General features: G+C 37.9%; 2 long non-coding RNA genes across 2 annotated transcripts in view; one reads left to right on the plus strand and one right to left on the minus strand.

Annotated features, from left to right (window-relative positions):
• LOC141987470 (uncharacterized) overlaps positions 1–15,409 on the minus strand; it is a 31,896-nt gene that overhangs the window by 6,565 nt on the left and 9,922 nt on the right. The gene's annotated exons all lie outside the window — the stretch shown is intronic.
• The window catches only part of LOC141987469 (uncharacterized), a 28,590-nt gene continuing 21,733 nt past the window's right edge, over positions 8,553–15,409 (plus strand). Inside the window, exon 1 of the long non-coding RNA XR_012639544.1 lies at positions 8,553–8,707. This is a non-coding gene — a long non-coding RNA (uncharacterized LOC141987469). The remainder of the gene's footprint in view (positions 8,708–15,409) is intronic.

Raw genomic sequence — 15,409 nt, forward strand, 5'->3', positions numbered from 1 at the left:
ATTTCAAAAATGGGCGCCTAAAGTTAGGCTCCTATGTCCATATTTAGACATCAAATTAATGCAGCAGGGTGCTCAGCACTTTTGAAAATCTGGCCACTTATTTAGGTGCCTAAATATGGATTTAGCAGCATGACATTAGGCACCTGTTTTGGTCCCTGAGTAAAAGAGATGTGCCAAGCTAGCACCACTACAGACACCAGCCTCTCCAAAAGGATCAAACCTTTGCCTTGTACCCTGTACCAGCAAGCTGAGCTGGCTCTATGGAGAAGACAGAAAACATGTTATACCTGTTCAAAGGGTGACACAGCAACCTACACGAAGGGCCACTGTTTAAGGCAGGAGTTCCTATATGGCAGAGTTCCTCCACCTATCTATGGTTGTGACTTAAAGCCATGGTTAAGCCGAGTTATAAAAATATTATTTTATCCACTGTACTGATTGGACAACTGAGGCACAGAGTTATTAAGTGACTTGTTCAAAGTCATACGGGAAGCCAGTGTTAGAGCCAGAACCCCAAATCACTAGTCACTTCTGAAACTCTTGGCCTAAATACGTGGTTTTTTCCCCCTTTTTTAACGATAGTATTAATTTTATAAATAAATCAGACCTATTATTCTGAGTTGTTTGAAATAAATGTAGATCGTTGTGGGGTTTGGGGGTTTTTTTTTGTAAACATCATACGTTTCCCCAGAATGATAGTTAAAAACTCACTTTCTTAAAGGTGCAGTTGTTAGGAAAGTGACTGTAAAAATGGCATTGTGGGGACCCATATTTGTTGTCTCTTACTGATTTCCATATTAATTGTGCAGGGAGCATCTTTTTGGTCTGTGTTTGTACAGCACCTAGTACAATGGGGTCCTAGACCATTAATGGGGCTCCTACCTGTTACCATAAATAATTAGTAAATAAATAATAATAAAATAATAATAATATAATATATTATATTGTTTTTCTCTACTTCCTAACCCTGCATACCCGGGCTCTAAGAATCAAGCTGGGTTCTTTCCTTCACCAATAATAAAGGATTTGCTGCTCACGTTATGCCCTCAACTATATCTGTGCCACCCCCTCTCTTCCAATTATGTTCTGATTGACATCATTCAGTCTCATTATCTTCAGTGGGTTTGCACAAGTGTAACTCATAGCAATTTAGTAAACAATTCTGTTGCTATATGAGAAGGAATAGAATACAGTTTATTCTCCCACAATTATGTTGGCTCAGTCATGCTGCTGTGTTAAAACCCCAACATATTTTAAGATTTCAACAAAAGTTTATTTTAATCTATAAACATGTACATTGTGTCGTCTGCTTTTTACAAAACTTACTTTATATGAAGAAACCACAGGGGTACAGGTTGTCCAAATTACCGTGTTTAACAAATATATATAACATTTAAGGTCTAACTACATATATACAGTGCTGCTCTGGCAGGATTCTGGAGGCTTTTGAAACACAGAACACAGGGAGGACCACTAGATGACTCATAGGTTATTAAAGGGATACTGTACACTACAGTACATAATTTTTTTATTAAAGAAGGGTAAGATGGAGTTAAATAAATGTGTGATTATGTATGTTTAGACCTAGAAACTGGCTTATTTGGAAATTTTCTAGGATCCTGATCAAATCGGTAACTGTTATACAACCCGTTTGGAAGGTTCTTTAGAATTCTCACAAAGACATTATCTGCATTTATAGTAATCATAAATTTACTTTGGTTGGATATTTTTGGTTGAACAAGGCACTGTTCTTTGGACTTTGGGATTTGAGCAGAACAGACTTTCAGTGAAAAAGGATGCCTTTCAGCACTGGGGTGAACAAGACCAACCTTTTCCGGACTGTGACTCACCAGGCTAAAGAAAGAAAGACTAGGATTAGCCAACCAGTTTGTCCCATGGTACCTCAGTAATAGCACCTGTTCCTGTCTCCTGTAAAAGTCCAACCCTATTCATAGAATCATAGAATATCAGGGTTGGAAGAGACCTCAGGAGGTCATCTAATCCAACCCCCTCCTCAAAGTAGGAGCAATCCCCAACTAAATCAGGGGATTCTGCTGTGCATCCCTCTTTCTTTTCTTTTTACCATTTATGTCCTATCATTTTTACTTTTTCAGGACTTCAAGTTTGATCGAGTATTCCAACTGACTAGAGGGCTGTATTCTGGCTGTAAGAAATGAACCCAACCTGATCCTAGTATAGGAAAACTGGTGAGGGAAAGGAGAAAAGACTGGTTTCACAGCTGCAACCCAAACAATATGACCAGTCATGCCAATTGCTGACCTGGTGAGAAAAGAAAGAGAGCAGCTAAGTCTCAGACTGCAGAATCCTGATCCTTCTGCTGTCAAAAAGCTGAAAGGGATTTTTTCTTCCTACCTTTCTGTTCTCCCAGGTGTATGTATGTCTAAATGTAACTGGATCCACCCTTTTGTAAATGTTTAATAAATATTTCAAGTATGGATACAGAAAAAAAGAAAACCAAGTCCCTTGTGCAAACCTATGTACCCAAGTTAGCTGCCAATTGTGGAATATGAGTTCAAAATAGCCTTGAAAATCCTGGTACTAGTTAAATACAACAATGCGAACAGGAACAAAAAGTAATAAAAACTTATTTTAATCACTAATGAAAGCAGATATAATTGTGAACACATAGGCTGTAGTACAATCTACCCACATAAAGTCTAAGGAATTGGGCTGTAGGCTGAAGAACTGGGGAAATTAAATCCATTCCCCAGCTGACAACCAGGGAGTGGGGTTAATGTGCAGAACTCCCAGGTGGCTATTCCAGCCTCTGGATGGGAATAGTAGCCACCAGACCCTTCACATCACATACCCAGTGGTTTGTGTCCACTGCCCATTTTCCTGCATGCAGCTCCTGTTGGGGTCTTAAAGGATGTACAGGCCCTCTCTACTGAAGTGGAATTTCATCCAGGGAGCAGACCTGTGGTTACAGTGATGCAATTTTTATACAATGTTGCCACTTTTATAAACGTTGTAAATCATATTGGGTGCCCTGGTAAATGGTATCTGATTTACATACCTCAGGCTCAGTATAACAAACTTACAGGAGTGAGGAGATGTTTTGTTTGAAAACGACTGGACACACGCAGCTGAGAGAGTTATCACACAGCATTTTAAAATTCTGTTTTCTTCTTTTTGTCCACCTCTCCTGAGTATTTTTGATCTTTACATCTGCATGAATGCTTATATAACACTTATTAATAGTGCATCACTTAAAAAACTCATGTAAGTTTTTCAGCAACAGCACTTTCCTGATGCTTCCATTATGCTCTAAGATCATTATAGCACTAGACCTCATTCCTCCATTTATCTTTCATTCTAATGGCCTGAAAAAAGCAAGAAGAGACCTAATAACTAAGCACTAATTATTGTAACAAATCATACAGTAGTCCTGGGAATTCAGTCACAATCTCTTATGGGCATGGAGCTCTTAAAACTCTCTCTTTCTCTCTTCCTCTGTCATGTTCAATCATCATTGCAGTATACTTTTTAAAAATTAATTTTCTATAAGAAAATGAATCTAAACAGAGCAAACAATGGCCTTCTTCTGAATGTCAGACTTAACATGGGAGTAAAATGACATGTTGCCTTTTGATATGTCTGATCCATATTTACTGTCAACTTCAACTCACATTTATATAATATGAATATTTTAAAACAGTCATTACTATAGCTGAGTACTTACTTGAGTAAATATTTTACAACCATCTCCCTCATCATATTCTTTTAAATGTATATGTTTGCTGATTAGCCATCTGCCCATACAGTGGATGAGCAGAAAATCAGATAACAATGGGAAACTAAAGTGATTAGATGGCTTTGTTTTGGATATTACCTATTCGGTAGCAAGAAAGATTTTTCTGAGTTTACTAGTGTAGTATTGGTAAGAGTTGGCGTTTTAAAAATGGGATGATCACCTTCCCATTTTTACATTAACGTCAGCCAAGGTGTCTTTTGCCTTACAATTGGGTTAAGTACAAGACAAAATATATCTTGTTATAGAACAAGGTAAAGGTCTGGGGAAATGCTGAAACTTATCAGGTCATTTTTGGAGCTTTAAAATGAAGTTAGATATACAAATGAAAGCAACAATTACAAATGTTAAAATAAAACTGATGGTTCACACTTAAAATTATCTCATATTTATAGGTTTCAGAGTAGCAGCCGTGTTAGTCTGTATTCACAAAAAGAAGAGGAGTACTTGTGGCACCTTAGAGACTAACAAATTTATTTGAGCATGAGCTACAGCTCACTTCATCAGATGCATCTGATGCATATTTTCTAAATGGACAACCAATCTAATTCTGAATTACTGAGAGGCAATCTCCACTCATTGATATATTTTGCTTTCCACAGCCAAATCTCTGTACAACTGTTCATGAATGATGTATCCGAGTATTTGGATTCTAATATCTAAACTGTATTGTTAAATCTATTCACCTAAATTTGAGTTATTGCTGATTATGTACTCTATGTATCATATGACTTTTAAAAACTAACTTTCTATTTGTGGATAATCTAAGCACTATACCCAGATGTACATACACTCTTTCCCCAACCTATATATATATATTAACATTAGCTTTAATAAAAATGTTAAATATGTCACTGAGTTTGCACCATTTCACCATTATGTTGTCATTTTATATTTATTTATTAGCACATGTTGTTCCTTCTGTTTATTTACCATTGTGTGCTGGATTATTGTTCATCTGTTCTTGGATCTTGGAATGCTAAATTAGTACCGTCCCTGGAATCCAAGAGCAGCCACAGTGGCTTTCTGTTCTGAGCACAGTCTGGCTGGACTGGAGAATCTGGGCTTTAAGGCTGAGCCTGGGTAAGAACTGCAGGATTTAGCCTGACATCTCTATAGAGAGAAAATGTTTCTTTGTGAAATGTTTACCATTCCAGTCCAGAGAATAACACTAATGCTTGATGAAACTCTCATCCAGCTAAGAGCCTCTGCTGCTGACATCATAAACTGTTTTCCCAAGAAAAAAGGAGTGTGAGAGCTTCAATGGAATAATGCAATGGCAGTGGAATTCTGAGAGCCATTTACTTCTTGGGTGTTTAATCTTAGATTAACTATCAGTGCTTGGAAGATCGTCCGCAGCTGTACAGTAAGAATGGCAGACTCATGAAACCACTGGGGAAGAACAGTTTTCCTTGTAGGTGCTGAGGCAGGAGAAGAAAGCTTATTGAAACATCACATGAAGGCTAGAGGAGGGTTTGGTGGAGGAGTTTTTCTTACTAACGGTAATGGCTGTGCCTCAGGGCGGGGGGCAGGGATGAGTACTGAACCTGGAGGGAACGGCTATTGAATTTACTACTCAAAAAAATCCTGTTGCCTATGTAGGGGAGAGGCGATTACAGAGCACGTGACGCAGGGGGAGCAGGAGGAGGATTTACTTTGGATATGACGTACCAAAAGGATTATTGGACCTGTGACATAGTAGAAAGCAGATTACAAGGAACATTAAGAAGCCTTTCATGGCAGTAATACAGTATAGGCATTGCATCATCAAGATCCTGGAGACCTTAGGTCTCTAGTGATCTCAGTCTGCTAAGAGGTGTTTTAAAGAAATATAAAGAATTAAGGAGAGTGACAGTGCTTTAACAAGACAAATGTTTGCCTCGCACATGCCCCGCATCAGCCAAGATTAAACAGTGTGAGGATGGTGCTGTGTCAGTACCGGAAGAATGTGGAGATGAGCAAATCGACTGTCACAGATGATTTGACAAATTCTGATTTGCTTGTAGGAAAATGTCTGTTAATCCTATTAGGGAGGGAGAGACAGAGCAAGTGAAAGTCAGTTACTTGGAGCAGCTAGAAAAGTTCGGATTACAGGTGGATCTGATTTATTTTCAAGCGTGTGTTTTTTTGGTCTTCCGATGCTATTAGTCAAAGTCCCTGTAATTTCAGGTGTCCGATCAAAGAATCGGTTCCTCTGAACTTCTCCAGCAGGTGTAGGAGTTGTGTACAGCCAGCCACTCACGCAGGAGATGTCCGCTCTAGCTGAAGAGAAACAGCATTCTTCACGTTCTCAGCCTAGAGGAGAGGGAAAGAGGACCTCTTTCCCTTTGCGCGCTTGGGAAACGTTTGTTGTAACTCTTCTTCCCCAGTGTACGGCTGTTCCACCGGCAAGGACTGACTTAGAGGCCCTGCTATGACCTGAGATGGAGACACATTAGTTCTAATGTTCATGTTTATTTCTATACGCACAGGGGGATGGGATGCATTTTACCCAACTTAAGGCCAGTTTTCAGCATCAGATGTTATCTACAGCTGACTTTCAACGTGGAGTCAACACTGCTGGGGTTGCAGGCTGGAGCTTTGCCCTGGCTATGATGATTTATAGGATCTTACTGGGGGGGCTAATACTTCCCTTGCATTAGCCTGTTTGGTACTTATGTGTGTTGATTCTGACAGAGCAGCGTGGCCTTTAGGTTTTTACATGTCTCCTGACCCCTTAATGCCTTAGCCAACGAGTTGTTTGTCTTTGGGGCTTTGTCGGGAGATGGTTAAGGCCAATCCTCAAAGTTGTTGTTGTGTTTTGTGTTGTTTTGCACTATTGGACTAAATAATAAAAGGAGCAAAACAGCCGGATATTTCTTTTCAAACGTCCCGATATCGGCTCGATGTTTAAAGAGCGGTCAAATACATGCCCCCAGCCTGCCCTTCCAACGTGGACTGTACTGTTCAAACGCTGTACATTTAAAAATAAAAGCCAGGCCAATAGGGACAATGTAGACTCCTCCAGTGTGTAATATACAAATTAGTGCACCATTAGGTAGCCTCACACACAGCTCTTCCAAGTGGTGCGATAACTCATTTATGAGGTTAAGGCAAAGAGAGAAAAGGAGAGAGGGACCAGGGGTGTTTAATTTTAAAACCCAATCCGCTGATCTTTTTGGAAATTGAAGTTAGAGATTAAGGACCCGACCCCTCTCCCTCACCCCATATTTGCCCAATTGTTCCGATGCCATCAGTGCGGTTATTTGCAGAGTAAAGCTCTACTCGGGGAGTCAAAGTGGCAGAATCTGCCCTTACATTTTCGCACAAGAACGCGTGCCAGCGTTCGCTATTTGGGGACTGAGTGGCTAGTTTGTGTGCGTTTGGGTTTTTATTTTTTTTCTTCCCTTTGGGTCTGACTGGCATTTTGGCTGTTATGGAGCAGAGTAATCCCATAACTTTTAAAGTTGTGTATTCAGAGTCTAGACCAAAGAGAAACCGCCCCTTAAAGTGCAGTCGTTTATTGCACGCTTTCACTCTGCCTGTGTATTTACACCTACAGATATCTATAGATATGGACCCACACTTTGAACTAGTCCCTAAGAAAATTCCCTGGAAAAGTGGGAAGCAACTGTTCTGTTTATAACGTTTTGCTGCCTGTTCTCTTGCTAGGCATTCAAATATTACATTAATTATTGCTAATGCCTGTAACAAAGTGGACTTCATTATAGTTCAGGGGATTTTTACCCACTTTCAGCTAACATCCATAGCAAATCTAGCCGCATTTTGTACACACATAAATTGATGGATCTCTTTTTTGTTTTGTTTGATAAAGGCTGATTTTGAACGGGAGGGACATTACAGTTGTCTTGTCAGTTAAGTATGATTTGAAAGTGAGTCTGTGTAGTGCTTTAGCCTGCCCTCAGCAATCAGGCTTTAGACTCACGAGGCTTTGATTGTAGGAGTTGCCTTATTTGCATTGATGAGGATGAGCCAGCTGCTGGAGCATACAGAACTGCACCTGACACAATCACTGAGTTCAGGATTAGCACAGGGAATCAGGAATCCACTACGCTATATGGCAATCTCAGCCCTACATTAGAGTCACTCATGCAAAATGACCCAAATTTGCAATGAACACAATTAGCAATCCAAAAATGCATGTTAATTTAGGGGCTGACATTTTATTGCGTTTACTTATTAAATATAACGATTATATACAGTTTAGTATGCAAGGCTGAGAAAGAATATTAAGCTCTCCTCCCCCCCCCCCAACCCTAATAAACATTTGAACTGTTAGATTCCCCCTTGTATTTGGGAAGGCACTACATTTTGTATTTTGCAATACAAAGGCTCTTTTCCTGCTATTTGCTTGCAATAATAAAATATGGAGCAACTGTTTTTTAAAGGATCATTTCAGATTTATAAGATAAAAATCCTTTTGTACAGTTTTCCTTCTGTGTTCAAAACCTACACACACTTAAATCACTCACTACTCTTCTTCATAACAGGAAGATGTTTCATCAAAGTTAAACTGGATGTGTTAGATTCTAACAAAGTAGGGTTTTCTTCCCCACAAGATTGTTGAGTGTATATTATAAAGAAAAAACTGAGGTATGTTTCCCCAGGAATTTAGTGTATGTAGGTATTGAAATTCTCACCTATGCTTTGAAAAAACATTTTGCAAAAACTGAATAAGTGATAATTCGGAGCAAAAGCTTGCAGTTCAAAAGCTAAAGCTCCCATTGGAGAACAGAAAATTTAATGAGCTTTTAATGGAATGCAATGCTCAGAGTAGTAAATTATTTGTTAGTTGAGGATGCAATCAGCATGCTGATTAAGGTTGCTTGGTTTTTTACTAAACATTAACTGAATGAAAACGGTTAGTCCTTGTTGTTCTGCTTGGGGGGCTTTGGTGAAGCAAATGGACTTTCAGAACAGAGATTGTCAATAAAGGTGAGTGCTCTCCAGGTGTCATTTGAATATGGTGATAAAATACTTCTGATAAATATTTAAAAGCATTTTAAATCCACAATGTTCGCCTAGTGTATTGTGATCTCTGTTTAAAGAAACAGTGGGCCTAGAAAGGCCTCAGGACAGATCCCGTTTCTTTCTCTAGATATATAGATAGATTTTATATTTCATTGCTAATTTTAAAAAAATGTTACTTTCAAAATGCAAGTTTAAACATAAATGTATGTAAATTATAGATTTTGGGGAATTGAGCCTGCAATAGGAAACAAAAATAACTAGGACACTAAAGAAAGAATGACTATTCCCTGGTTAGATTAGAAGAAAACGTATAAATAAGCCATTTTAAATCTAGCTGAATTTTATATGTAATAAAATAATAACTGTAAACAAATTTTTTTTTTGCTAAAAAGATGTTATTCTGAAGGAAACCCCATTTTTATATTTCAATTATGTCTTCTTCTTTTAGTGAACTGGGGGGGGGGGGGGGGGAGAGAACAGTGGCATTAACACCACAATAGAGAGGCTGTTTATTGTTCTCTTATGTCTGTTGACTGTAAATATTTAGTCCATTGAATCTTTAGACAAGTCTTGGATTGACTGTGCTTCTGTTTTGAAACAATGTTTATCCTTTTGGTCATCTGTTTGCTTTGGTCTATAGATTTATGAGAGACAAAGGGGAATTAAAAAAAAGAATGATAGACGACGGGCTTTCCATTTTATGTTAACGATTGCAAAGTTCTTCTATAAATCCCAATTAGCTTAATCATCGCGTTGTCCACTAATAATGATCAGGTACCCTTAAAATCCAATAAATAACTATCTATGTGTTTTAACTATTCCTGTTTATGACCCAAGAGGTTAAAAGCCTTTGACTGGCATTTGACTTCTGACCTCATATAAATGTTATCTTATCAGTTCCTGCTTGTTAGCTTGTATTGAGTGCTTGTCCCTGATGGCTTTTAGATAAAGGGGGTTTTATTATATTTCCTATTGAAACTGAACCATTTGCTTTGTTCTTAGTCTGTAGTTTCAGCCCACATAGTAACCTTGTAACCTAACAGTTTTGCTGAATGGGCTGAAACCCAAACTATTTACAGTTTATATTCAGTCTTCTTTTTATCTTAGCTCGCTGGGCAGAATCTGATGATATTGTCATGTGGCGATTTTGTTTTGTTTTTATTAATAATCATAAATGTAGATCATACCTACAAACTAAGCTCTGAATATCAGAGAGTTTTTTTTATAGACAATTTAAAATAATTGTAGGTTTGGTCAAGGCGAGACGAGTTAATCAGACCATGTCTGGAATCCCAAATCTCAGCAATCTTAATGAAAGAGCCATTCGATACATATTTGTTAAAATAATATATCTGAGAATTTAAAATCTATTTTATAAGCTTTTAAAAGAAAAGAATGGTGTAATGTTGCCCACGTCTTTCCTTGTGCACTGCAAAATGAAGTCAGGATCTCTTCTTGGCGTGTTTTTCTGTTGAACTGTGTGTCACACGTACACACGTATAGACTCGTATATATCGGTATGATGACTGATAGGTACAGTAGGCATTGCTACTGTCATATACATATGTAATGTGCACTTGTATTTATATATACCTAAAATGTATTTAATAATTTTTATCACTACTTGCAGGAATTTGGGGGGGGGGGGGCGGAAGGGGAACAGCTCTAGTTCCTCTATCTGATTTGCAAAAGAATAATGTATTACTAAAGAATAGTTTAGATTGATTTTCCTGTAGAAATTGGACTATAATCATAGGGAAAGAATGAAAAGGCAGCCATCTTGTGGGCGTCATCTTGTACTTTTTATCCTTAGTTCTTTTCCAGTCAGCCTTTATTTGGCTATGATATTGCCTTTCACCTTAATTAGTCTTGAAGATAATACATGATATATAAAAATATATTTATATCATTCCTTATGCTAGAGGAAAAGTTGCATTCCCCTTTGGTACTTCAAGCAATCACTGTCTAGTGGTTACAAGAAAACTACGTCTGTCTTGATATTTACTCATACATATGAATGAAACATCATTTTTGCATTGTAAGGATCTGTGTTGTAACGGATTTACAAAAAGCAAAAATGTAAGCAAAATTTTATTCTTAGGAACAAGATTAATTTGTCTGCAAACTAATATGCAGATATACCACTCAATAAATAGGAAATCTGCTGCATGCTCCCATTTGCAAATTAACTTTGGGGATTCTGATTTTATGATACCTATTGCTGGATTTTAGTTATTGTTTTGATTGTTAATACATCCGGCGTTGGCACTGATCAGCATGAGTGCTATGAATATAGACTTTATTGAGATCATATTTTAGTAAAAAGTATACTTACTTCCAATTCCAACTTTATATTTCAACTATTATATTTTTAATTTTGGACATAGGTTAAAGATATCAACTGCAAAAAGAAAAATATTCTAAAAGAATACTGGTTCCTATGTAAATTAAGATATGATCAAGTGTTACCTTCTGCCTTCATAAACAAAAATTCTGCATTCACTGGTATGTTTTTTGTTAAAGACGAAAACCAGAAATAGTACCTCAAAGTTATACCAGTAAACGTGTGAGAAATACCAGCTGGACATATTCATCAATGGAAAAAATGTAGTCAGTGCTACAGACATTTAACATGCAGACACTTTGGTTCAGTATAAATAGCCATAGAGCGTATTGATTATTGGCAATTTAGAAATAAACTGTAAGAAGTAGCATGAAAAGTAGCGGGGGGTTGTTTGGAGACCTGCAAAAATATATTGGAAATTAATTTTTCATTCTTCTTTCTAAAAACTAGGTTTGAAAAGCAAAACAAAATAGCAGCACTAATTAGTGTTTGTTTGTTCAGCCCTTTGTAAATACAAAGCTCTGTCGAAGTGCTAAGTGTTATTAATAACTCTGAGAACCCAGATAATTCGTGACTTTGGAGTTTTCAGAATAATAATATGCACACAAAGTCTACTTTCCATCCTCCGGGGAACATAAACCAAACTTTTGTTCCTTCTATTTCGGGGGGATTTTTAGAAAGCTTTTGCAGACGGTAATTGCAGAGATCTATTTCCAGGAGGAAAAATAAATGAGGATTAGGAGGGAAACAACGATACTTCCCCCAAGAAACCACTTTCTAGTGTGTATTAATAGTGTAATAGACAAAAGTGATTTTTTTACACTCTTTTACTTATCAGATAGTCCCTCTGAGTCTGCTTTGATATGGACCATACTCTAATGACACTTAACCATGGGGAAATGGTTTGTTTAATTTCTAGTGAATGTGGAATTAGAATAAATACGTTTCACATCTATATTTCATCTTATTTCGTTATGGCACGAAAAAGTCACTCTACTTCAACAGTACCAGACACTGAGGGAGTATGGATCTAGACAGAACTCTTTAATTACTACTCTTACTGTGTTCTATTACATCCTCTAACATAGTATGAATATACAAAGAGAAATCCTTCAACTTTTTTTGTCTCCAAACACTAAACTTACTGTTGTTCTAGAGATTGTTGTGCAGTGTTCTTGTAAATGTGTCAAACTTTGTAGTACCTTATGAGCTTGCTTTTTATTCATCAGCTATGGTATTAATTCATGTGACAGGCTCTCCTCCTTTCTTTCTTGAATAGGAACAGAACACCCTACAACGGATTAATTTCCTTGTATGTATTAGGATAATTAACTCATTCTCTTCCTTTTAATGGTATTAGTATTAATGTTCTGTAGAATGGATATGCATATTTCTCCGAATCTGTTCATATTCCGACTCCACGCCCCAAATAGTCTCAACTAAATTCAGATCGCTTATCTGATTGTCTCACCACTTACAAAAAAAAAGACACAGGTCTTTTCAGGTGATGCACCTTCCCCACCAAAGAGCCCCAGTTGCAATGCAGAGAGCTAGCAAAACAAGTTTGTTTGTAAGATGATCGTGCTGAACTCTCGAAAGCTGTAAAAAAGCCGTTTGGCATAAAGTCCCCTAAATCGGACCTAAATCATTTTTTCCGGCTAAGAGAGAGGAAAATAGCTAGAGAGTCTGGGGAGACACGTAAATCTTGTCCTGGGCTTTGTTCGGGCTAGGGCCGAGGGGTTGATTCTCAGTAACTCCCAGCGTATATAGCCTGTTATTTATGTCCTGGGCCCCCTGCAGTGGGTGCTACCTTGTTGTGTATGCGAATTGCTGCCACCCTTCCAAAACACCGCGCAACTCGGGAAAAGTCAAGCACGGAAAAGTCCTGATTTTCATTTAAATAGTCAAAACCATGATGCATTTGGGCTATTATGATAGGACAGCTCCCATGAAAAGATTATTTGAACTACAAAGGCATTCATTTAGGGCTCGCGATGCTGCAAAAGGGCCTGCTAGAAATTAGCAGCCTGTCCTGGTATTTGGAGAGCAAGAGTGACAACTTATTGGAAGTTCTCAAGGAATCATTTATATTTCACACTCCACTAGGCAGCTGATTTGAGATTGTCTGTTAGCATAACAAAGGCTCTGAGCCTGTGAACTTCAGAAACCTTTCGACCTCTTAGCTACTGGCATGAATAGCCCCCAGCCCTGCCTATAGAGATCTCCCAAAGCTCCCCTGTTCGTGGCTAAATTGTTAATCAGGGTAATTTAATATAGTTTTCAATATGCCTCATCTCTTATTGGGCAAGGTATTCACAGATTTCCCCCCTCCCGAAAAAAGCTCTCTTTCATTCAAGTGTGTGAGGGGCAGCTGCAGAGAGAACCCCCCCCCCCCCACTCCTTTCGAGTCCCCCTTGAACTGCGATGTAGCCACCACTGTGGAGATCAGAAAGGGAAATTCACAAGCAGCAGCAATCCCTTTCCCTGGACTCCAACCTGAACCTGAAATTCCCGACTGTTTACACCAGCCTCCCCAGCCCTCCCAAACAGACACAACAAAAAACGCGGGTCCAGCCATAACTGAAGCAATTACACCGCCACAAAGTTCCCATATGCCACACCTCCCCTTTTCCCCACACAAGGAACCCCATCACACACAACAGTCATATAGCCACCTTGCCATTTGCCACTCTTTATACATACATACATATATACACACACACACTCCCTCTGTCTCTTCGAAAGTAAATTTGTTTGCTGAAAAAAGACCTATCACACATACATTCATTTTAAGCCAATTAAAATTAAAACCTAAGAGGCCTTGTAGGACTTTATTCAATAGTATGAAAAACATGTATGAAATTCAGATTTTGCAATACTGATTGATCTCAAAGGAGACAAGAAATGCCTTTCCTTCAGTTTTCACCACTGCAGCTCCGAAGGAGTAAACCCAGCTACACAGATACATTAATACAGGACTCTTATTGCAAATCATGCTTCTATTTCATATAAAGCTAAATTAAAAGAGCTATTTCAGAGGGGCAAAAATACTGAAATCACTATTTACATTTTTCCCACCTCCTCCCCTCAAATTTAAACAGGCTAATCCATGGCTTCCAACTGGGCTAGTGACTTCAAAATTAAAATCTACACTTGATTTTTGTCCTTTCAGATATCTCCTTTCAGTCTGTGTGGTTCTTTATGTGTAATTTTTGTTCTTCCCTTGTATTGTCTGAGTTGGGGATCAGTATATTGCTTGCAGTGCATCCTTGATAATCCTGGGGCAAATTCCTTTCTCCTTCTCACACCCCAAATCTGGTTATTTTAGTTTTCATCTGTGTTTTTGACTCATTGTGTTGACAAAGGTTGCTGAGCCCAAAGTTTCCCTGGTTCAAACTTTACAGAGTGTTAGAGGTATTGATTTTGGATCCCCATCCTTTGGTTTTCTGACACACACCCGATTGCTGGCTACACTGATCAGAGCTGCTGAAAGATGCGGGGACAGTGCTAGATTATTTGCTTACAACATTAGTGAAATGATCATGGGGACACAGGGTCTATTGAAGTCAACTGGAAATTTACCATTTACCTTATCTGCAGCATGTTCAGGTCTTAGATATGCAATATTAATGGATATCTTTATGTTTTTAACATCACATACTTCTTGTACACAGTCTAATATTTATTTTAAAGCCCTAAAATCATGTCCCAGTCACATTAATATCCAACAAGTAAAGGCAGCTTTGAGTAAAGAGCAAAGAAAACACAGCTGTGAATATAACATGTTGAAATCTCAAAAATATTCAGTATTTTTTCTTTCCAAGAAATAAAGCTTCCCTCTCACCCCTCCCCCCCCCCCGCCCTTTGCTTTTTAGATTTTAAGTGCTTTTGCATCTGGTGTGTATAGTAATAATACAATGTTCTTCTTAATTTTGAATTTCCTTATTTAAAGTCTACAGTTCCCTTGATGTAATACTACTGTCTACCACTAATTTCCAGATTTTGGCAAAATATGTGCATAAATGTTTCCAATAAATAGACATAACTTTTACTTTCCAAAAAATGTATCTTGAAGATTTAAACATGAAATAAATAAGATTGTGTCTTTTTATAGCAATTCAGGGGGGAACCTCTTGTTTCTTTTAACTATGAGGTGGTGAAATGACATCATTTACATTTTTTCCATGCTTTTGCTTATTATCACTTTCCTTTTTTCATTAGCTTTTTTCCTTCATTAGAATTTATGATCCATAGCCATCATTACACTTTCACATCTCTGAGTTTCTGTTGAATTTTCTTTGAGAGGTTAACAAGCATAAAGA

This window comes from Natator depressus, chromosome 5 (genome assembly GCF_965152275.1).
Source record: "Natator depressus isolate rNatDep1 chromosome 5, rNatDep2.hap1, whole genome shotgun sequence".
NCBI classification, from domain to species: domain Eukaryota; kingdom Metazoa; phylum Chordata; order Testudines; family Cheloniidae; genus Natator; species Natator depressus.